The sequence below is a fragment of the Ambystoma mexicanum genome, chromosome 8 (genome assembly GCF_040938575.1).
Source record: "Ambystoma mexicanum isolate Mex_15411 chromosome 8, UKY_AmexF1_1, whole genome shotgun sequence".
NCBI lineage: Eukaryota > Metazoa > Chordata > Amphibia > Caudata > Ambystomatidae > Ambystoma > Ambystoma mexicanum.
Window position 1 is genome coordinate 1,035,967,948 of NC_090929.1, and position 24,346 is coordinate 1,035,992,293.

Genomic DNA, 24,346 nt, shown 5'->3' on the forward strand with positions numbered 1-24,346 from the left:
TCGCTGCTTGCCCCTTAGGGTTTCATCCCAGAACATTAGTTAACCATTTGACGAAACGTACATATGTCTGTTGAGGAAATCGGCCAATAAATTGTCGAAATCTGTTAAGAGTGCCTTTAGCTTTCCCAGATACTTTCGCCGAGGTCTTTTCTGCCCGTTCACGTGACATGCGCATGCTCTACCCCATCGATGTGTTGTAAACGAGTAAGGAGAGGAACATGTCCTAGAATGGACCCTCTTTGCCTTTTATCACAGTCACTGACAGATTATGGGAAGGTCCAAGTCAAAGGTGTTCTTTCATAGTAAACATTGGTCATTGGCACGACTTTGCAATGCGCCCTGGTGGCAAGCACAGGCCCTGTATCATAGCTAACATATCCAACAGACCTCTGGTTTCTGGATGAATGGTGCCTTGGGCCTGGGCGGCCTTAGTGGCCGCAGCGCCCCATGCAGCAAAACAAAAATGTGGCTCCCTCCCCCTGCACGCTGTTGGTCGTGTGGGGGAGAGGCCGCCACATTTTTCGATAGGTGCTCATGAGACAGCATCAGTGCCCTATTGTTGTGAAATGCCCCTTGCTCCCCAGAGTTGTGCACATTTAATTTAAATAAGGTGCCTGCCGCGCCTTCTCCCACCACCCCATCTCGGGGGAGACCTTGAAAGACAACCGGGCGGCCCTGCCCTAAGGCCGGCGCTGGCCTTGGGAGAGTAATGCCTCTATGTACTGGCAGGAGGGAGGTGGGGTGACTGGGCTGCTAAGAACTGGAACTGTACCCTAGAGGTGTGCATGCGAGCCATATGTAGCTGCGTGTTCTTCTTTCCCTTGACTGGTCACTCCCACGTCACCACCCTCCCCAGACCAGTTGAAATGAGAGTGTTAATACAATTATGGTGTCCTGCTGAAAAAGGAAAACGGGAGATGGCTGCATACGTGAATCCTTAAATGGGGGGGCGGGGGTGACCCTGGGGAGGTGGAGCGTATTTCTGCACAACCAGACATCCCCTAATAGCCATAACTTCCAATCAATGTCCAACAGCAAAGCATGACACTTAGTCCATAGGCTCGTTCTATCGACCCAGTTACAGGGGCTCTCTTTTACTTCACAGATAAACACCAAAATACCGATCTGGAGGTTACATCCACACAGGGGCTAACAACCCAGCTGGAAGCACAGGCGGTAGCTTGAGTGGCAATGCCTGCGCATCGGTTGCCAGTCATTTGGTCGAAAACAATTGGTCGACTGGACAACTGGTCGAATCAATTTGGTCGAAAACCAAATGGTCGAATTTTTTTTTTTAATTATTTTTACCCCTTTTTTTTGGGGGGGGGGGGGGGGGCCCCCAACCCCCTTTTTTTCTTTCTTTTTTTTTTTCTACACGAAAACACATATATAAATAAAAAAAAAAAATTCGACCATTTGGTTTTCGACCAAATGACGTCGACCAAATTGCAGCCGACCAGTTTGTAGTCGACCAAATGACTGGACACCCTGCTCATCCACATCCAACTCCCATTTCTAGGACTCGGGAAGAGCTACTGGCACTAGACCGAGTCAGAGCAAAGCAATTTTTACGTCGCAAGATGAAGTTTACCAACGTGCATCGCTCTTAGGCACATGTTATGCAGTATTTGTATAGTGCCTCCGGCCATTTGTTATGGCGTCGAAGTGCTGTAGGTAGCATGGCCTTTCAGACGACCCAACCCTAGTCTGATGAGACGAATGAAAGTAGCATAGCGTTGCATGCAGCAGCAATTGTAGTTTAAGGAACTGTTCAGAGGTAGCAGGGATGTCTAGTGTAGATATGTTGGAAGATGAAGGGTGGCTCGAGAAGATGCACATGTTGTATTAAAATGGTAGAGACTAGGTGACAGCTATACCAAATCTTTTGGGGGGGGCTTTGTCCCGATTGTGGATGTGTCATGGTAACTCACTCCAAATAATTATGCTGTACAATCGTATTGACCCATATCGCATTTGTACCGGCTGCATTGATTTCCAGTCCCAGGGCACGCACATAAGGCGTAGGAGGAGCCCAGTACACTGGACTGAGTAAAACAACCGCATAGTCACCTTCCGGGGGGTGGGACAACTGGAGTTCAGCATGGGCTGCTACACTCTGCCATGGTTCTTTAACACAATTTCTAATTGGGGCCCAAAAAGGAACATGGCTGCCTGGCTAGGTGACATAACTTGCACATTGCCTTATCCCTTGTCATCCTGCAGCTTGCTTGAGATCCTAACCATCGTTCTACAGGCACCTGCTCAGCCGTGGGGTGGCCTCTAGGAAAGGTTACAATCCAGTGGTCATCGATGTTGATTTTTCCTGCCCTCCTGCGTGTAACCTAGTCCAACGTGATTGGCTTCCCAGAAGCTACAAGGAGGTGCAAACCTCAATGCACAGCCATGTGGGCTGCTAGCAGTTCCAACTCTCAATCAGTCTTTCATGTATATGTCCCTTCAGTGCCTGAGGAGACGCCACTGTCCAGCCATTCTGTATCTATTGTGTTGACACATCAGCTAGTCACATGGCTCCCTTGCAGGAGCGATACCGGCTCCATTGCTCCGCACCTATGCTCCCTCAGAAACCCTAGGAGCTCAGTAGTGTCTCTAGAAATCAATATTTAAAGTACACCTATATTTGGGCTAGACTGCACAAAACACCCACACTCGCTTATAGAGGAAAAGGTCACTTTAATGTGACAAGTCATAGCTTACAAACCACGCTAACCTCACTCATTGGCCTTACAGACCACCAAACTATGAATAAATGTATCAATACAATGAATTCAAAAACTCGCCGTTATCCCCCCTCATCCCCTGTCCAACTCCTCTCAACATCCCTCCCACCTTTCTTCCATCGTCTCCCGAGCCATTGCCAGTCCTCCTTCCATACCTCTTTCCCATCCTGCTAGCTTGTCTGTCCAAACAGCGCTCACCCCCCTCCTTTACGCTCTTATAACCCTGTCGGCTTCCCCCAACCATCGTTCAAAAGACTGTTTCCCCGACTCTCTCCTAACTCTTGTCCGCGCCCTTTTACTTTACAAGCCCTCCTCATTCCTATTCTTAGCCAGACAGCCAGGCTGACCTGCCACATCAGCAACAAACCGATGCGTCTTACACTACATAGCCCCGCTACTGCACCAGCCTGTCACAAAAAGCCACCAAGTACCCTTTTTATGCTCCCTCCCTGGTCTCTTTTTGCTCAAACCTCAAGAATTAACCCTAAAAACATTAAACAGGCTTTAACAAACCCAGGTGGGAGGGTGGGCAACTCCCTGCGGTACTCCAACTGACACTTGTTCCCGAACCTTCCATGGCCCTTCTTATAGGGTGCAGGCAATCTATACAAAGGCTGCCTCCTGGTTCACCTCCTAAATCCCCCGACGGTGGGGAGGAATGTGCCCCACATGCCCCTGGGACCACTTGAGGCTAGACTGCAGAAAACACCCAGACTCGTTGATAGTGGAAAGGGTTGCTTTGATGTGACAGGCCACAGCTTACAAACCAATATATCCTGGCTCATTGGCCTTACAGACTACCAAACCATTAACACATTTATCAATGCAATTAATTCATTAACTCCCCCTAAACCCCCACCCTTCCCTTCCCCATACAACTCCCCTCACTATACTCCCCACCTTTCTCCCCCACCCTTTCCTCGAGCCAGCGCCTGTCCTTCCATACCTCTTCGACATTTTTGTACCCCTGGGATAGCTGTTCCGTCCAAACAGCATTAACCCCCAACCATCCTTCAAAGGATTGTGTCCCTGATATACAGAAAAACCCTTCTGAGAGGTGTTCTTTCTGCCCCACCCTTTTCTTTCACTTCAACCCCTTCAATACTCCCTCTACTGTCATCCTAATGTCCAACATGTAATATTCGTTCCCCATCATGGTCAGGTGAACACTGTTTTCGCTGAACATATCAAACTCTTCACATCTGATATCTGGATGCTTCAGCATGCGCACCACCCAAACCGTGCAGAATTTCTCTAGCTCCCTAATAATCGTGTTCCTTGTTTTCTCTACTGCCCCTTCTCTAAACTCCCCTCTCCACACACACCAACCTTGGCAAAAGCTCAGTGAAATATAACTTACACCTCTGGCCAGTCCTTCCTCAATAACATGATGCCCCTTTTTATTTTCTTTATTAGCGCGCAACCCCTGGCTCTTTCACAAGATCATTCTCCCCAACATCAATCATTGCTGCCGGCAGCATACCATTATTCCTCTGCAGCCCCTCTATCATGGGCAACAATTGGTCCCACCGTAAACTGCCTGACCATCTTACCAACACATCATTATGGCTGCACCATAACTGTGTCCCAAACAGCCTCTTCCCCACCTGTTTGCCTGTCCATTTCACCATAAAGTGGCAGCATATCCAAATCTGAGAAACCTCTCTGTCCCCTTATCTGCAGAAAAAAGGAAATTGTGAGATCTATTCCGTAATCCCCAACTTCCCTACCTCTTGCCCTCTTACCCTCACTTCTGCGTTTTACCCAGGTCCCTAATATATAAGCTCTGTACTTCCCCGATTTCCAGTGACCCAATCTCTTAATGGCCTGTTCACTCATCTCTATTCTGAAAAATGTGTTTGAAATGCTCTCCCGTCCTCTCCCAAAGCTGTAGATTTCCTCATTACACCCAAAACTAGATTCTGACAAAACCATGTCTTTCCACCATAAACCCACCTCATTATGCCGCCACCAATTATGATTTCCAAAAACTACCAAAACAACCATGCCTTGAACATCCCTCCTTTCCATGACGACCAACAAACTTCCTCCAGCACTCCACACAACCTTACTAGTAAATCCACTGCGTTGCCTTTCTTCTACCACCCTTCTGCCCCCTTTCCCTAGCCCAACCCTCAAGTATAGTTTTTGCCATTTCACCCCCACTTGGCACAAAACCCCAAAACCATTTTCCATTAAAAGCTATCCCTGACAGTTTCCCCACTATAGATACCCTGGACAAACCTTTCTCAATCCTGTTCCAGTGTCCTGTGCTTCCTGCACTGAATCCCTGCTCCCCTCCTTGCAGTCCTCTGTTCCCTGTCTGCAGACCCTTGCTCTCTACCATAAATGATCTTGTACCCTGCCTGCAGTTGCTTTTCTGTGCTCATAGTCCGTGTCACCTGGCTTTGGCCTCCTATATTCCCGTCCTGAGTTTCCTTGTTATCCGTCTGCAATCCTGCCCTTGTTTTTCCAGTCCATAGTTACAGTTGCTTAAATTCCTTGTTACCAGTCTGCAGTTCAGTCCTTGTTATCCTAGTCCAGAGTTTTGGTCCTGAGTTTTCTTATTCTTGGTCTATAGTTCAGTCTTCTGTTCCTTGATTCTGGTAATTCGTTTCCAGTCTGGTTTTCCAGTCTCCTGTACCCTTGCAGTTAGATTCTTGTCTTCTTGCTTTTTCTCTTTCTTCCTGGTCAGTACTGAACCTTGCTCAAGTTGTCTTCCGATTCTTTCCCTAGATATTTCTTTTACTGTTCTTGTCCTCATTTGTGCTTGTGTCATTCCTTTGTTGAGAGTTTGTCTGCTGGGTTTCTCAGCAGGCAATCTCTGCCCCTTTTCTTTGTCGCGTTTCAGTATCGTACCTTGTGCCATATCGTTAGCAGTGGGCTGGTTCCTGTTTCAGGAGTCTGACACTGTTCAGTTCCTGCTGGACCTGCACAGGCTTCAGTCATGTGAGTACTGTTTCCTTGGTTGTGCCTTAGAATCCAGACACAGACACCCACTCCAGCATTCAGAGTGGGGCTCTGTAATAGTAACCAGCTCAGAAGGCTAGAGTTTCACGTGACCCAGTGGGACACTCTTCCCCCACTCTGTGTACACCCCAATCGGGAACCTAACGTGTTTCTTACTTGTACTCCCTGCCCCTTTCTGTTCCCTGACTTTGTTCCCTCTCTATAGTTATTGCCTATCTTTTCTTGTCTGAAGGAATTTCTTACACTTCTGTCTATTGTGCACATTTCTCCCCTCGATTTTGTGGACATGTCTGTGACCTCAAGTCCCTGACAATAACACCTACTAGACTAATAAACCCCACCAATGCAGGTCCCAGGCCCCGCTCCTATATCAGAAGGAAAAAGTCCTGAGCAGGACTAGATGCCCCCTGCTTGAGGAAGGGTGCACCAGACCCGACACAGAAAAGGAAGTCCTTAGAGAGCGCTTCTAGAATGGCCTCACCACAGCTACATGGAGCTGAAGCCTGTCACAAAGGCGGGGCCTCCTAGCACACCACGGAGAGGCAGTGAGGAAGGAGGGGCCCCGTTACTGTCTGGAAACTAAGCCCCACAAACAATCCCTCTATTTTATTTCATATATATATATATTTTTTTAAAAAACACTATCTGAACTTGCTGGGCTTAAGAAAGTGGAGCCACACGGACCGTGGCCTGCCCCAAACTGACACGCCCATGCGTCCCCGTCCCCCTGAATGAGACAATGGACCAATCTGCACTTGAGGGGCTGCATCTACCTGTGAGGTGAACTCATCGGCCTCCAACCCTACCCAGATACTTCTCCCGTCTAGCTAACCTGGTAAGTACTAACCCCACCATGCCGCAATACTTATGTACCTGAAGGGCCACTGAATGAAGGCTTTGGAACAACTCGCTATGTTATTACAACCAACGCTTGTCTCTGAACCTTCCCCAGCCCTCCTTCTAAGAGGAGAGCAATCTAAACCCAGGAAGCAGCTCGCTGCCTCCAGGTGCAGTGCCCAAATCCCCTTTGACGGGGGGGGGGGGTGTGGAGGGTACGTCCAGCATGCCCTTGGGACCCACGTTTTCTGCACTGGTTAAAAAAGGTAACATTATGCACGTTTAGAGTAGATTTAAAACATAACAGTTTTTCATAAACTTAATATATATAGTGTACATTAAAATCATGTTTAACAGTTGCAAAAAGGCCCCCAACATACAGAAACAGCACCCGGTCTTACAATTCTTTTACTGTGCTTTTTTCATTTAGCACATTTTATCATCAATTCTTGCTCTGTCTTTAATACAATGAATGAACAATTGTATAAGGTTCCTTCAAACCACAACACCCTGAATGGCACCTCAGCCAAACATACATAATACAACTCCAGCATTTTCAACTGTTATCTCAAAGTGCCCCCTCTGTGTTTTATACAGATACACCATAACAATATTCTATCTAACTATTATTTCAAGTTTAACAATAATACAAATACTATCACATTTTTATCTAGTCCTTCATGGCAGATACCTCCTTCGCCTAAATGCTGTAATTACTGTTTGATTATTACCCAAATTAGTGGTCATGTAATATAATTGTGAATTGGTCTTGTACAGCGCATCTTTGTGATTTATGGTTTGTGGGTTTGGTACTACTTTTCTAAAAAGGCGCTTTAATGGAATGAGAAGATCTGTAAACTACATTTCGTGTGCTGGGATTTGACACCTCTGTATATGCTGGGTTTTGTCATAACCCAGGGCTGACACATGCTTGGCAGCCAGTGCGCCCCCTGCAAGGAGAAATAGATGATTAGAGAGATTTATCTGTGAAGGAGGCTGGGTGTGTTACATGAACCGCTCTGAACATGTCTGTGTGTTTTTCTGTGCGTGCTATAGGATCATATTGAAGACGTATAGCCCTCATGACCCCCACACAACTCTCGGCCCGAAGACTGAGACACGGCAGATGCACCTCACTCTTAGGTCCTTCACTGCCACTGCCGATGTATCGCAGATGTGAGCAACGTTACTCTCTCAGACAGCCATTCAGGCCATGCCAAGTCGATAATCTGGTGGAGATGGGGATGCCAGACTGAGCGCAAATAAAAAAATCAATGCGTCATCACGACGTAGCCACACTTTTGTAGTGAACCAAGAGAGTTAAATCAAAGAAGAAGAGAAGCCATGGTCGTAGACCCTCCGAACACCTAGGTGTTGTAGGTGTGAATCCAAAGGAAAATAAGACCATGGGAAGGTTGCAAGGAACTGATAACAAGATGCTAGGAGAAGGGAGTCATTCTCCTGGTAACCCGGACTGGAAATAAGGTCCAAAACCCTGGGGAAGGGAGTCATTCCCCCAGACTAGGAGAGACCAGATGCGAGGAGAAGGGAGAGAAGAGAGACATTCTCCTGGCCCATCCAGAAGAACAATACAAGTATTGTGGTGAAATGTACCATCAGGGGAAGAGAGTCATTCCTCCTGGCCATGTGTGGAGACATGAAACTGTTCTAAGATATGGGAATTGTTTAAACACCAAGGAACCATAACCAAAGAGAAGAAGTCATTCTCCTGGGACAAGAACATTACTGATCATGAATCATGATGTGAACACATTAACATGGCATAGACAAGGACAATGGTAATGAATCACTGAATCAAATGATGGCACTCCTACACTGGTTATTCAATGGTTAGGTGAGCGTCTTTAAATTATATGAAAAACTCCCCACATCAGGTTGTTGGTCGGAGGCCTTGTCGCACACGGTTAACCTGCAGCATTCTCCAAAACCTGTGCCTGCCTCTGAAAATTCAAGTTTCGCTGCACACTGTTAACCCACAGTGTGGTCTGAGAATCGTGCCTGTCTTGGAACATTCACCCACTGTTAACCTCACAGCGTGTTATCAGATCGCGCTAACATAATACATATTTCAGAATTTCAATGGCACTTAACTCGGGCTCAGAAGCCATCCATGGAGCGTCTCCGAGCGTTGTACAAGCACGCGGTCACTAGACGCTGAGTGCCACGTGGGCGACAAGTTCACCGCCGCTCCCCGATCCGTTGGAAGTCCTCAATCACACGCTCCTGCGACCGCCCCCTGCCCGTGCCGCCTTTGTTACAGCAACAATCACCACTCGCCCAGGCAGGTGCGGCCAATTAAGGCTGCGAGCGGCACGCCCCGCTAATCCCCATGGGCTTTGTAGTTCCTGGCTGATCCACAGCCCCATAGACCAACAATTAGCCATTCGCCCATGACTGCGGCCACATACCGTCCCACAAACCCTTACACTTAAGATGATATAGCACCCTTGACTAGATTCAGCAACCTTTCTAGAACTCTCACTTTAGTCCCTGCCATCTGCTGTACTCAGCCTCTCAACTGGCCTCTTTTCTTACTCTGGGTTCTCCCCATGGGTACTGGAACACTGGGGGTCGGCTGGAACTGAACACCAGCTGCTGCACTCCATGGCTCTGAGCTCAGGTGACTCAATTAATCTTTATACTCCAGCACTTTCCGGCTTCTCCTGTGTCTCCTGCTCCTCCTCCAGCTCTTGCTCCACCACCATCTACTCTTGCAACGATTCTTGCTCCTGCTCCCACTCTCCCTACTCCCTGTTGAACTTCTTGCTAGCTCTTCACATGCTCTCTCTAAAAGATTCAGCTTCTTCCACATGAGAGTGCTTGTCCAATGGTTTTGTTCTGTCCTGCACAGTCCAGCCTTGGTCAGGCAGGAGTTTCATCTCTGCTCCCTGAGTAAGCTACACGTGGAACTGGCTCTTCTGACGTGGCACTCCGCCTGGCAAGTTGACAGAGAACTTGCTTATTTCACTCCTCATTAGAAATTGACAGGAAGCAGTGATTCTGAGGGGAGGGGCACTCAGCCAATAAGGTGGCTGGAACAGTAGCCAAGAATACACATCCTCCGCCCGCTATTCCAGAAACCAGAAGCCCTTCCCTGGGTGGTGCCATTTTCTTTTTTTATGTGGGGAGGTATAGGGAGCCTCTCCCTGTTGCCTCCCCATGCCCAAACACAATCTAAACCCCTTCCCCACCCCATTCCTCTCTCCCCACTTACCTGGCGGACTGGAGATTTGCACTTCGGACCCAGCGCTCACCCCAGCCCCCGTCTAACATAGAAAGGGAAAAGGGACGTAGTCCCTTTTCTCTATGTTGGTGGCCATCTTTGTTACTTTTTTTTTCCTGCTTAGATAATCTCCAGAGGAAAATAAATAAACCATTTGCACCCCAATTAAACCCTGGAGTGCGAATGGCTTTCACCCCCACTTTGAGGAGCGGCCATGGCCAGTAACAGCCCACAGCCCGCGCTGAGGCCTTCGGTTTGATCTATCCGTCCTTGGCTCAGGGTGGCCAGCCGTTACCAGCCATGGCAGCTCCCCACAGCGGGGGTGAAATCCATAAAGATATGCACCAAGTCTAAGGGTCAAAAACTGGAATCGGCTACGTCCCCGGGTCTTTTTTATCACTGGCTGTTCCTCCAACAGTACTGTAAAAACAAGAAGGGCGCCCATTGGTGAAACCTTGGAAATTCACCATGCCCTTTTAATCTGAGAACACAAAAACATCTAAAGAGGGACTTACAAAATATGATCAACTGAAAAAGGTAATCCGATATTTTAATGTCACTTCCATGTTCACTTTGTTACAGTTTGCAGGCACTGCACAAGCACCAACAGGCCAGTGTGTCAACCGGAAATGCAATGGCGATACACTCACTGCAAGAGCAATGGACTGCTTCTTCCGCTTTCCCAACATCACAACAAAGACTCTACTTTGAATTTCTGAACTGACGTTGGTGGTCTTCGTGGCACTGATTTTTAGTAGGAAGGAAGCATGACGTGCACTTCACTTAAGTTGCAGACTAAAAGGAGTATATACTGCAATATCACAAAGCCGAGTCCGTATTTAAGGGCTTTTGGAAAGCTTTCGCGATTAGAAAGCAGACGCCAGGACATCGGAGAAGCATTGGGCTTTAAGCCAAAGAGATTGCAGAGGTGTGGTAATAACACAGCCATTCAAGCACTTCATGAAATCCTTTCTCAGACTATGTACATAGGTGTAAGCTCGGCCCAAGTGGGTTTTATCAGGATTGAGGCTCAATGAGTGACTTGTGAGCCAGGCTGCTTCGCGCAGTTAGAAAGCATTTCACAGTAAGAGGGACCATGGTAGTGTAAATGGTTAGGTAGTTGTAGGCTGGGAGGATAATTCGGGCAACGTGTTTGTCTTGGAAGCAAGACAACGCCTAGCAACACAGGTTCAAATCCCGGGCTTGCGCTTATAAAAGAACAATTGTAATTATAATTTCACTGGTGAAGTTGTGCCTCCCTCTGGTAGGAGAAAGCCAAAGCCTGGTCAAAACCCACGAACCACAATGCCCAAGATTCCAGTATAAGACCTTTGAATGAAGGTTGTTTATTTGGTTGCTGTGTCCTTTTGTCTGAATAAATCTAAATGCACGTGTATCACAATTATAAAGTCACGGGGTCATTCATTTGTGCAAAACTTGGTTGGCTTTTGAGAGCTAAAATGCATAGGAGGGAGCAATATGGGCTCTGCCCCCACGAGAATGCCACCGCAAGTGAGCCGAGTCTATTGTGTGGATTTCTATCTGGAGTGTGAGCATGTCCCCTGTGAAATTAGAGGAGGGCACTCCTTCGGATGAACCCAAGAAGAAAGCATTGTCCCTTTTTGGACCAGACGTTGAAAAACGACAAAAGGAAGGCTCCAGTGCTGCAGCACAGAGAGCGGGCCCCATCATGGGAGAAGATTGCCTCTGTGCATCATACAGGGCCACAGGTCAAGCTCTGTAAGTACATCAGGGGAGAGGCACTGCTGAACGATGGTATGGGTAGTCCCCTATCAGTGGTGGATCTGGAGTTCCACCTGGGTCCTACGAGCAGGTAGGTGAGTCAGCTATCAGACCTGCACAGGACAGAGTATTTTAGTATCTCAGAGGGTGTGGGGGAGAGAGGCAGCCAGCCAATGCATAATGGTTTGGTTGTTCTTACCAGAGGGGTTCATTTATGTATGTAGGTCGAAGGTCGGGGTGAAAGAGAACACAGTCCCTATAGGCTGTAGAGAGTGCCCTAGGTTATGATCCTCTTTCATAGATTGGAGTTTAGAGAGAGTTCTTGAGACACCCCTCAACATGCATTATGTCTTCTATGGGTGACTGAATGGTGGGAGGGAGCAAGTTATGCCGTCCACAGGAGGATACCCCTACTGTTGGGGACTGGTTAAAATAAAGGCTTGCCTGCATGAATTGCAGGAATATCATTTCGAGGGGTGTTGAGGTTGATTACATGCAATACCTATTTATGTATTTTACCCATTTAATAAATGCCCTGCTGACACTCATAACATGATTAAACAGTTATGTATTTGTGGTTTCTTTGGCCAGTGGGGGGTCACCCCATTACAAATAAAGTGGAGGTACCGTATGAGTAATGAGTAAGGCGGTTATAGCACTGGGAACATACACATATTGACCATGTTAGAGGTCACACAATCTATATCCCAAGCACTGGGAACATACACATATTGACCATGTTAGAGGTCACTCGCAATCTATATCCCAAGCACTGGGAACATACACATATTGACCATGTTAGAGGTCACTCGCAATCTATATCCCAAGCACTGGGAACATACACATATTGACCATGTTAGAGGTCACTCGCAATCTATATCCCAAGCACTGGGAACATACACATATTGACCATGTTAGAGGTCACTCGCAATCTATATCCCAAGCACTGGGAACATACACATATTGAACATGTTAGAGGTCACTCGCAATCTATATCCCAAGCACTGGGAACATACACATATTGACCATGTTAGAGGTCACTCGCAATTGTACCACTTGTGTCAGGGGAGGGTAATCTCACTCCTGGACATCACCAGTAGTGCCATCATGTTGACCTAGGCTAATACTTAGGAGAGGGGTATCAAGGACACATAAGGTTCGCCTATAAGGTGAACCATATTGATACTACTGTGAAATCCAAAGGTCCTTCCCAACATGCATTACATATGTTGAAGTGTCGAGGCTTAAAATAAAGGTGAGAGAATACCCTTAGCCAGCACACTTTAGGACACAGAAGGTGGGATGGAATGAGTGCGAGGGGGTTTAGGAACAAAAGAAGGACTAAAGATGAACACAGGAAGAATTAAAAAACAGAGGGACGACATATGGTGATTTATAATAAATGGACCACCAACAGGCATTTAATGTTAATTGTAAAACTTCACATCATGGTATCATCCGATCACAGCAAATGATGTACATCTTTGTGCTCTGCCGTTTCATGAAGTGTGCGGCACCACTTTGGCTTTGTACAGCCTTAATACTTTAGAAACAGAGGGACATTAATAACTCCATGTTTCACATGTTGAATGTGCTGTACAGCTGAACTACACATTACAATCCATTGTGTGAGAGCCACTTAGCAGTCGAGCAGATGCATTGAGGATTGTTTGGTCTTCACACTTTCTTGAAGTAGAAAACCCAATGCAAGACCAACCCGCCTCACAAAAACAAACACACAAGCACGCGTGAACACACAAACAATTACAACACACATCACCCATGCTCCTCTCGATTGCTGGGAGCATGTTTCCCTCTTTGCTCCACCCTGAATGGCCGTGACCTGGGAGGTCCAACCTTCCCAATATCACAATGGCTGAATGACCACCCTGCCAACAAGTCAATTAACTATGCATTAGCGGTCAGCAAAGAACGTACAACTGGATATGTTTTTTAAGCAACAATTCCCATTCCTGTTCTGTAGCAACAAGATGCCATGCAAACTCTGAACAATAGCCACGAGAAAAAGCACTTCTGGTTCTTTTGTGCTCACTGCTCAACGTCAGCTCTGCACCATCATCAAACAAAACAGGGCTCAGCAAGTCAAGTCAGCTGAACATTCCAAGGATTAGCAAACCAGAGTGTACTGTCCAGGGGCAGAGATTAACCTAAGCAAGCCCTATACACAGCTTTCTCCAAAAGGGTCAATGCCCAAAGTCATGGTGTCCATCTAACCCCACCCCAGAGTCCCGGTTGTCTGATTTCATGTGCTCCTATCGCAGAAAGACGCCCCCCTTTAAACAGACGCATTTTCTACTGCAAGACTGATCATGGCTGATAACATACAATGACTATCCTTTGTAATCCTCCAAAGACAGGACCCTGTATTGCAACATCGATTGGCTAATAATACATTTAACCACCCACAATCTGACCTTTCCTACTCGTGGCTGATAAAGCATGACCACCACGTTCCTCAATAGGCACATAGGAGCAGATACCTTGGCCAGCATACTTGCAGTCATTCCTACTTGCAGACTGGTTCTGGATCTGCCTCGGTGGGTGACCCGAAGCTAATAAGCATGCACTGACTTGGGAGATCAAGGAGAAGCAGGCTCCTGAAGTCCAGCTCTTGACCATTTCAAGAAACTCTCCTCCATTGGTGAGCTTGGCCTCTCTTTCTTGGGATGCAGCACTTCCCTCCACACAGGGCACCTATATGCCTCTATAAGCAAACATTCAGCTTGCTTAGCAGCCCTGCTTACCACCCACAGCTCAGCCGTACATACATATTGTATTGTATATTTATATAGCGCCTATACACAGGAAAAGTGTTTCAAAGCGCTCACAGAGTGTGGGGACATGGGGAAAAAACTACAGTCGCTCAGAGCCCTTGAAATTCTGAGACGATAACAGTCTGCACAGGCAGAGTAAGTGCGTAATGTACAATTAACAGTTGAGACACAGCAAATTTGCCCGACAGCAATTCTGCTGTTTTACCAGTGCAATTAAAGGGGAGACCAGAGAGACGATCTTCATGCATGTTGATCGAGCAAGTGCATAGACAGTGACAGGGAGGGGGAGGTCCAAGTGCACCCAGTCAGCGCAGAAATGGGTAAACTGCAGAGAGATCCACTCTCTTGTGTTATTTCTAAGTGCAGACGGGTGGGTGGGTGTAGGGCCCTGAGGCAAGCGCGAGAGAGGACTGTTGGGCGTGCCGGGACCGGTGACACTCTGAGGTACACCAGGCGGCCAGTCAACAAACTTTAAGGAAGAGGAGGGAGAGATGGAGAGAGCGGAGCGCTAGGTTAGCAGGGTAGAGGGAGAGAGAAGGAAGAAGAAGCTCTTGAGGAGACATCGAGATGCAATAATATACAGAAATATTTTCTTTTGCAAAACACTTGCATAATCTAACTATGTCTATCTCTTTCGTGCACTCGCATCTCTAGAGAGAAAGAGAGACAGACATGTTCGGCTATACTGTGCAGTACACGTATACAATGTGGCTCTGTGCTTCCTTTCAGACTCACCTGAACTATATCCATCTTCCAGTCATCAATCTACTCTTATTGTTAATATGTTACAGGTTCCGCAGTGTAGCAAAGATTTGTGTTCTAATGGATCCCATAGCTAACCACAGGAGCCATTTTGAGGGTTCATTGAAGGGTCTGATTTACATATAGTCTGCTGTTTTTCTCCAAGGCGCCACGGCTGAGTACTTCAAAGTTTAAAAAAGAAAATGATGCACGATACCACGTATTTAACGTGGGCAGGACATAGCCTAGATCAGACGAAGGAGAAGCACAATTTGCATCAGAGAGTAATGAAGCTTAAGTGTTTGGGTGAACGTTGTGTGTGTGGAGGGCTCTGGGTTGGAGGGCGGTAGGTGTAGGTGTACATGTGTATGTGTATGTTTTGAGTGGCCATAGACGAACATGGGTGTTTTGTTGTACAAGGGGGAAATAAAGTGTGGAAGAGTGATGGACACAAAATATTTCTGGGGGTTGCTAGCCTTCCTTTAGTTCCCCATGCTGTGGTGGGTTTAATCTCTGTTGCCTTATATGAGCCTCCTTTCGGGACCCGCCCCCGTATCCTACTTAGGACCTGCTTCCTTGTGTTGATGTTTGGCTAGGTAACATTATGGTATGTTTGGTATGTGACACAAGGCCATGTTTTTGCAATGTGGTTGTGTGATGTTGCCCAATGCTACGTTTTTATGCTCCCTATTGAAATTGTATGAATTGTTAGGTTTGGCATACTAACCTATGTTATGTTATCTTATGCCCTGTTTTGTTAAGTTGCTGAAAGAAGGTATGCTTTGTTATTTTGTAAGCATGTATGTGTTTCATCTCCCATTTTTTCAATATTAATCCTAAACTGTCAGGAATTGGAGGCTGTGGAAGCGCTGGAAGCTTTGATCACGCTCCAGTCCTCACCCAAGATGGCCGCCGGCCCTTTATAGGCAGGCTCCTCCCACAAGCCGACGCGTTGTATCCGTTTACCAACGCTCGGTTCGTGTGGAGATTCTCTCGTGAAATTCATCCGTTCCGGCTGCTTACTTTCGCCTATTTTGATTCCTTACTGTGCTCTTCAGCCCTTCTTGTGTTTGCCTTGCACTCCCGTTATTTTTTCTTTCTCGCTTTCTCCTTTGCCTGAATTCTACTGCACTGCACGCGGAACTCGGCTTGCTCTGTGCCGTGCCGTGCTTACTTTTTTCTTTGCCTTCTTAATACTTATTTCTGTTGGTATTTCTTTTGAGCACTACTGGTCTTTTCATTCCTTTTACTTTTAGGTACCGGGGGTATAATTGCAACCGGCGCCGTCACTCTGTTTTAGCGAGCGGAGCCTTGGCTCGCGCTACGACCTTAAGGAGCCTTTTCTTAACTGGTGAGTGGGTTTCTTTCACGGTACTTCTTCCTTTCTTCCTAACTGTCCGCCTTCGCGGTCTGTTCTGATTGGGTTCTTTTATTCTTTACCTACTTACCATTCTTTTCTAGTACTTTCTCTCTGTTATTCTGTTTAGCCTGAACTGTCTGGCTCTAGTATCTTTCTTAGATATCTCCTGTTCTAAATATTCCACATCTCCTGGATACACTGAGCAGTTTGTATCATATTCATCAGCGGTGGAGTTTGTTCTCAAGTCTAACGGACTTCCTTGCCTGCTGCAAATGGAACTTTCATAACTGGAAGAGAGGAGATCTATTTGCCGCCCAACAGAACCCAATTGGGAACAGGGTTTTTCTGCCTTAGTGCTTTTTCCCTGAATCTAGGACTGGCCCCCTGGGGATCCCCGCGGTCAGGGAATATCTCTGCCAAGGTGGCCTCCGGAGGGGACAGACCCTATCTGTACGATAAAAAGGCCCGAGCACCAAAGGACAAGACTCCCACAAGGAGGAGGGATCAGAAGAGATCAGAGGCTATTCTTACAGAACCCATTCCGGAAGAAACAGGTGAGCAGTTGGGGGAGGAAGCCTCGGTATCTGACAGAATACAACGCCCGAAATCCTTCATGGCGTCACTCGAGCAGTATCAGGAGTTAGTGGCTGCTCTGCAGAACCTTACTATGGAGGTGCAGGCCCTGCGAACAGAGAACGTAGCCCTCCGACAGCAAGTGGTGTTACATCGGGATGATCGAGGGGACCTGCCTACTATGCCCCTTTCCTTTGGCAAATACAATGGACATCCAGGAGGCCTGAAGGAATTCCTTGATGCTTGCAGGGTGTATTTCGCCTTCCGACCTCACGCTTATGAGACAGCCAGATCAAAGGTTGGGTTCATTATAGCCAATCTTACCGGAAACGCTCTCTCATGGGCTACACCCTTTGTTACCCGAAACGATCCCCTTCTGAGTGATTATGACCGTTTTACGGAAGTTTTCAGTGAAAGGTTTGATAGGCCAGAAGTATTCTATTCATCCTTGGAAGCAATCCTAGATGTCAAACAAGGAAATACAGACGTTCAAACTTATCTAACTCGCTTCCAGAGGCTAGCAGCCAAGGCAGATTGGCCTGATTCCGCCCAGCAAACCATCTACAGAAGAGGTCTCCAGGATGAAATCAAAGATGAACTAGCCAGAGTAGCCCGTCCTGCATCTTTTCAGGAGCTAGTGACATTGTCCCTTCAGATTGAATTCCGTCTTCAAGAAAGAAGATCAGAGAGAAGAAGAAACCGAAGCTTCTCACAACCAACCCCTACTCCTCCACCTAGAGCCAACCCTGCTACAGATGAGCCTATGCAGATTGGAGCTGCCCGTGGTCCTCTGACGCTAGAAGAAAGAAGGAGAAGGAGAGAGGCAGGACTATGCATGTACTGTGGCTCCTCGACACATTTGTTGAGAGAATGCACTGAAGTCCCTCCTCGTCGACAGGGAAACTTCCGCCCCCGATCTATAGCAAGGGAAGTCTCGGGGGAGGTAACAAGCACCCTTGCAGCTACACAAGAGCAGTAAACACCCCGGAAGACAACAGTTTAATGGTGTTCAGAGTGGACCTATGGTTAACCGAAGAAGCTCCCACAGAGGTGTTCGCCATGTTGGACTGTGGAGCAGCGGGAAATTTCATCGACTCCAAGTGGGCTACAGAGCACTTGGTACCCGCCAAACCCAAGGTCACCCCGATTCTGGTAGAAGGGGTTGATGGTAGGCCCCTGTCATCCGGACCCATAACTTTGGAAACTCTTCCATTAAGGGTGAGGTTAGGTCAACATGAAGAGTTTCTGGTGTTTGATCAGATCCGAGCTGCTCATTTCCCATTGGTATTAGGGATTCCTTGGTTAAGAAGACACAACCCTCACATTGATTGGACTGCAAACCGGGTCTCTTTCAATTCTAAGTTCTGTGATTATCACTGTATGACCTTGTGTAACGCTCCCCACACCATAGACCGCAGGAGAAGTATCCAGAAGCCAGTCACAGTGGCCTCGGTTCCCTTACATTACCAGGACTTCTCAGAGGTATTCATGGACATAATTCCAAAACAACTACCACCCCATAGAACCGAGGATTGCTGTATCGATCTGATACCGGAAGCAGTGGTACCGTTCGGAAGAATGTACCCTTTGTCACTACCGGAAAGGAAGGCATTAAGAGAGTATCTAGATGCAAATTTGCAGAACGGACTCATTCAAGAGTCCAAATCTTCATGTGGTGCCTCCCTATTCTTCATCCCAAAAAAGGACTCGACAGAGCTTCGCCCTTGTATAGACTACAGGGGTCTCAACAAGGTCACTGTCCGGGATAGATATCCCATGCCCTTGATCCGGGACGTCTTGGAGGCTGTACAAGGGGCGGAGTACTTCACAAAGCTTGACCTGAGAGGCGCCTATCACCTCTTGAGAATCAGACAAGGAGACGAGTGGAAGACGGCTTTCCGCACCCCATTCGGGCTCTATGAATATCGTGTGATGCCCTTTGGCCTAGTAAACGCGCCAGCCGTCTTCCAGAGGTACATGGACAAGGTTTTCGCTGACATGCTGTTTGTGTCGGTAGTGGTGTACCTGGACGACATCCTGATCTACTCCAAGTCCTTGTCTGAGCACAGATCATTGGTCCGACTGGTTTTACAACGTTTGCAGTCCCATTATCTGCTAGTAAAGCCAGAGAAGTGTTCATTCGAATCCACGAGGGTGTCCTACTTGGGTTTCGTATTGTCTAAGGAAGGTATTGAAATGGATGCAAATAAGGTAAAGGCCATAAGAAACTGGAAAGATCCTACCAACATCAAGGAACTGCAAGGGTTTCTAGGATTGGCAAATTTTTATAGGAGGTTTATTCCCAATTTTTCCAAAAAGGTACTTCCTCTGACCTCCTTGTTGAAGAAGGGTGTTAGATTCACTTTTGACGGAGAACCTCGAAAAGCTTTTGACTTTTTAAAGGAATGTTTTTCCACAGCACCCATCCTGGTCCAACCAGATCAGGCTAAGCCCTTTATTCTGGAAACAGATGCTTCTACGGGGGCAGTAGGGGCAGTATTACTTCAAGAGACAGAAGACAGCTATGAACATCCGATCGCATACTACTCCAAGACTTTAACTAGTAGTGAGCGAAACTACTCTGTTATCGAAAAGGAAATTTTGGCCATAAAGTTGGCCTGCCAAGAGTGGAGACACCTCTTGCAGGGAGCCACACATCCTTTCACTATTAGAACTGACCACCGCAACCTACGGGTCTTACAACAATTGGAATGTTCCAACGCCAGACACGCCAGATGGGCGTATTTTTTCCTACAATACGACTTCATGATAACTTACATACCTGGCACAGAAAACAAGAAGGCAGACGCCTTATCTAGAAGCCTAGGAGATCCATCCGGATCCTATATAGGACATGAACTGGTATTGCCACATCTCACTGTGTTGGCTTCTACGGTTTCGTTTCTTCAGGATTTAATCCCTCAATATCAGATGTGTTCTGAATTTCCGCTATCTACTAAACAGGAAAAGGACGGGTTGTTTTATCATGAAGGAGCCCTCTATATCCCCACAAAGAAGCTGCAAGAACAGATACTTTCTTGGTGTCATGACACCCCCCTGACAGGACATTCTGGTATTAGGAAGACCTTTGATTTGGTCCGGAGAGGATTTTGGTGGCCTACCCTACGAAGGGACGTAGGTCAGTATGTCTCTACTTGTTCAATATGTGCTTCCAACAAACACCAAACAGGAAAACCTCTGGGGTTATTACACCAACACTCCTTACCGGATCGCCCATGGGAACACTTATCCACTGACTTTATTGTGGATCTGCCTCCGTCATACGGAATGACCACGATCATGGTGACGGTCGATTCCTTTAGCAAACTGGCACATTTCTCCGCCTTCAAGCAAGTGCCTTCGGCCTCAGAAATGGCTGCAACTTTTCTCCAAGACATAGTCCGTCTACATGGCCTACCTAAGACCATAGTTTCGGACAGAGGACCACAATTTACCTCGAAGTTTTGGTCTTCCCTCTGCCAGGTTCTCGGAATTCATAAGGCTCTTTCCTCAGGATATCATCCTCAAAGCAACGGCCAAACGGAGAGACTCAATGCCAATCTGGAGCAATATCTCAGGTGTTTTTGCAGTCCACAGCAGGAAGAGTGGTATCGCTTCCTCCCACAAGCGGAATTCGCCTACAACAACTCTCTTCACACCTCGATCCAGATGAGTCCTTTCTATTGTACCTATGGCTACCATCCTCAACACCTGCCCGGGCTCAGTCCGCCTTCAACCAAAATTCCGACTCTGGATACGATTCTACAGGACTTGCAAGAAGCTCACAAACTCGCTAAGGAGGCACACCAAGCAAGCCAGCTTTCACAAAAGAGATGGGCCGACAAGGGTCGGAGAGCCCATCCCAGCTGGAAGGTGGGACAATTAGTCTGGTTATCCACCAGATTCCTACCCAAGTGGGTTCATAGGGGGAAGTTCTCCTCTCGTTTCCTTGGGCCATTTTCCATCATACAACAAATCAATCCAGTTGCTTATAAACTCAGGATGCCAGAATACCTCAGAAGGGTACATCCTGTCTTTCATGTCTCCCTTCTCAAAGAACATAAGGAGGATCCTTTCAAGAGACCTGTGAACCGTACACGAGCCCGAGTGAAACCAACACCTGAAGAATACGAGGTGTCTCATCTGGTGGATTCTAGTTACCGCAAAGGGCGGTTGTACTATCTGGTTCATTGGAAGAACTATCCAGTAGCAGAGAGGACGTGGGAACCTGTGAGTCATATACACGCCCCGCGTTTGGTGCAGAAGTTCCATCCACTCCATCCGGGCAAACCCGGCGGTGCCCCGAGAAAGAGGGGGTATACTGTCAGGAATTGGAGGCTGTGGAAGCGCTGGAAGCTTTGATCACGCTCCAGTCCTCACCCAAGATGGCCGCCGGCCCTTTATAGGCAGGCTCCTCCCACAAGCCGACGCGTTGTATCTGTTTACCAACGCTCGGTTCGTGTGGAGATTCTCTCGTGAAATTCATCCGTTCCGGCTGCCTACTTTCGCCTATTTTGATTCCTTACTGTGCTCTTCAGCCCTTCTTGTGTTTGCCTTGCACTCCCGTTATTTTTTCTTTCTCGCTTTCTCCTTTGCCTGAATTCTACTGCACTGCACGCGGAACTCGGCTTGCTCTGTGCCGTGCCGTGCTTACTTTTATCTTTGCCTTCTTAATACTTATTTCTGTTGGTATTTCTTTTGAGCACTACTGGTCTTTTCATTCCTTTTACTTTTAGGTACCGGGGGTATAATTGCAACCGGCGCCGTCACTCTGTTTTAGCGAGCGTAGCCTTGGCTCGCGCTACGACCTTAAGGAGCCTTTTCTTAACTGGTGAGTGGGTTTCTTTCACGGTACTTCTTCCTTTCTTCCTAACTGTCCGCCTTCGCGGTCTGTTCTGATTGGGTTCTTTTATTCTTTACCTACTTACCATTCTTTTCTAGTACTTTCTCTCTGTTATTCTGTTTAGTCTGAACTGTCTGGCTCTAGTATCTTTCTTAGATATCTCCTGTTCTAAATATTCCACATCTCCTGGATACACTGAGCAGTTTGTATCATATTCATCAGCGGTGGAGTTTGTTCTCAAGTCTAACGGACTTCCTTGCCTGCTGCAAATGGAACTTTCATAACTGGAAGAGAGGAGATCTATTTGCCGCCCAACAGAACCCAATTGGGAACAGGGTTTTTTCTGCCTTAGTGCTTTTTCCCTGAATCTAAGACTGGCCCCCTGGGGATCCCCGCGGTCAGGGAATATCTCTGCCAAGGTGGCCTCCGGAGGGGACAGACCCTATCTGTACGATAAAAAGGCCCGAGCACCAAAGGACAAGACTCCCACAAGGAGGAGGGATCAGAAGAGATCAGAGGCTATTCTTACAGAACCCATTCCGGAAGAAACAGGTGAGCAGTTGGGGGAGGAAGCCTCGGTATCTGACATAAACCAAAATCTCCCTTTTTTAATGTGCAAGGAAAGGTTCTGTTTGGTGTTATGGGAGCGGCTGCGGCTCCACTTCATTGCCAATAATCTCTACGGCTTCCACCTTCCATACCCATCTTTCACTAACCCGCTTACTTCCCTGTGGTTTTGTATTCAAATTTCGATTTTTAACCCAAAAGCATGTTTTGGTTTTGTAGGAGTTTTGCTTTTGTTCCATTCTTTAGGCAGTTTTTAAAATTAGGGGTTATGTCATGTTGCGTTGTCATTTCATAATCTATCACAATGCTATGTCTAAGCCCTCATGATATGATATGATAGGTTATTTATAATGCGCTTAATTCCCAGAGGATTCTAAGTGCGGTCCCAGGTCCCAGGTTCTGCTCCGTGTCGTCTTGCTTCCAAGGCGAGCACGTTGCTGCTGAGCTATCCTCCCTCCCGAGATTGTTTTGCAGGAAGCATTGACTGTGCCTTTTCTTTAAATCCTGACAGGGACCACCCCTCTGCAGAGGGATCTGACCCCACCATATTATATTGTATTGTATTTGTCATTTATATAGCGTCCTTTGCCCATTTGTATGACCTCAATGCGCTTTGTGGTTCGAACGCCTACGGTGACCAGTCTATGTGCAGGAGGTTCTAAGAGTTTGAATTAAAGATTCTTGTGTGCATTCTTGCCGGGTGAGGACTTAGGTGGGCTGGCTAGGCTCCAGTAAGCAGCCCGGAGGTCAAGCACATGGGTGGGTGCTGTTGGTGTATTAGTATAGGGTTCTAGTGCTGAAGATTCACCGTGTGCCCAGCTAAACCAAATTTATTTCGATGTTTGTCGCTTTATACTAATGACAGACGTGTTGAGGTACGTCAGGGGTTTCAGTGTGGATAGCTATGTATGCTGCTATTCCGGAATAGCATAGCAGTAGCTGCATTCTAGGGTGCATGGATGGGTGGCTGTGCCTGTGGCCCGTGTCCACCGACTGGTGTAAGGTATATGTATACATATGAAAACGTCTGAAAGGTTCCATGTCATTTCATCGCGGGATGAAACAGCAATGGGTTTTTCTCTGTGAATATTTCAACGAGAAAACTCACCGTTTTTTTTTAAAACTTATTTTTGGGGGGGACCCCTCCCAAACCCCATCCCCTTAAATTATTTAACTATTCCTGAACACCCACACCCAAGCTATATATTTTTTAACCCCCCTACAAAATTCGATGAGTTTTCATGTTGAAATAATAACAGAGAAAAACCCAGCGTTCTTTCATCCCACGATGAAAGGACGTTGTACCGTCTGAAATCTCTCCTCCTATATCCAGCCAAATTAAGCAATCAACCAATAGACAATCAGGGAGATATCAATGTAAGGTCTGGATGTTCTTCCTTGATACCATCCAAAAGGTCTGTGAGCGCATAAAGCAGCCAGAAGGTGACATGTAGCACTCCACAAAACACTCAAAGCATCACTCAGTCCATCAAAAGGGCCGCAATGCACACATTCTTGCAAATGTAAGCTGGTAACTAGACTTTATAACCTTGCCAGAACCAAGATCACCCTGTGTCATTTTTTAACGTCAGATGAATACTTCAGACCTGGAAGAGAAGTGTTGAAAAGTCTGGATTATGCAGAAAACCACCAATTGAGCCTGGTGCCAGTGCCAAAAAGATCCAGTCTTCCACACCTCTGTATCCTTATAAAGCTGCTTTGGGGCTTCAAGAACTTCCAGCTGGTCTACGACAGGGTGTAGCTCCCAGGAAAACCACAGTCACAGCCCTCCATTTAGCAGTGCCTATAGTAGCTCTTAAGATGTTTCAGACTACATTTTCGATCAGCCCTAGTCAGCATGGTTAATGGTGAGGAATAACGGAAGTTGTAGCCCAAAACAGCTGGAGAGCCAGAGGTTGCAGACCCCTGCTCCAG

The 24,346-nt window shown here is 47.1% G+C and overlaps 1 protein-coding gene across 1 annotated transcript in view; it reads left to right on the forward strand.

The window, feature by feature from the left end:
• LOC138473047 (leucine-rich melanocyte differentiation-associated protein-like) overlaps positions 1-24,346 on the forward strand; it is a 1,341,210-nt gene that overhangs the window by 756,831 nt on the left and 560,033 nt on the right. The gene's annotated exons all lie outside the window — the stretch shown is intronic.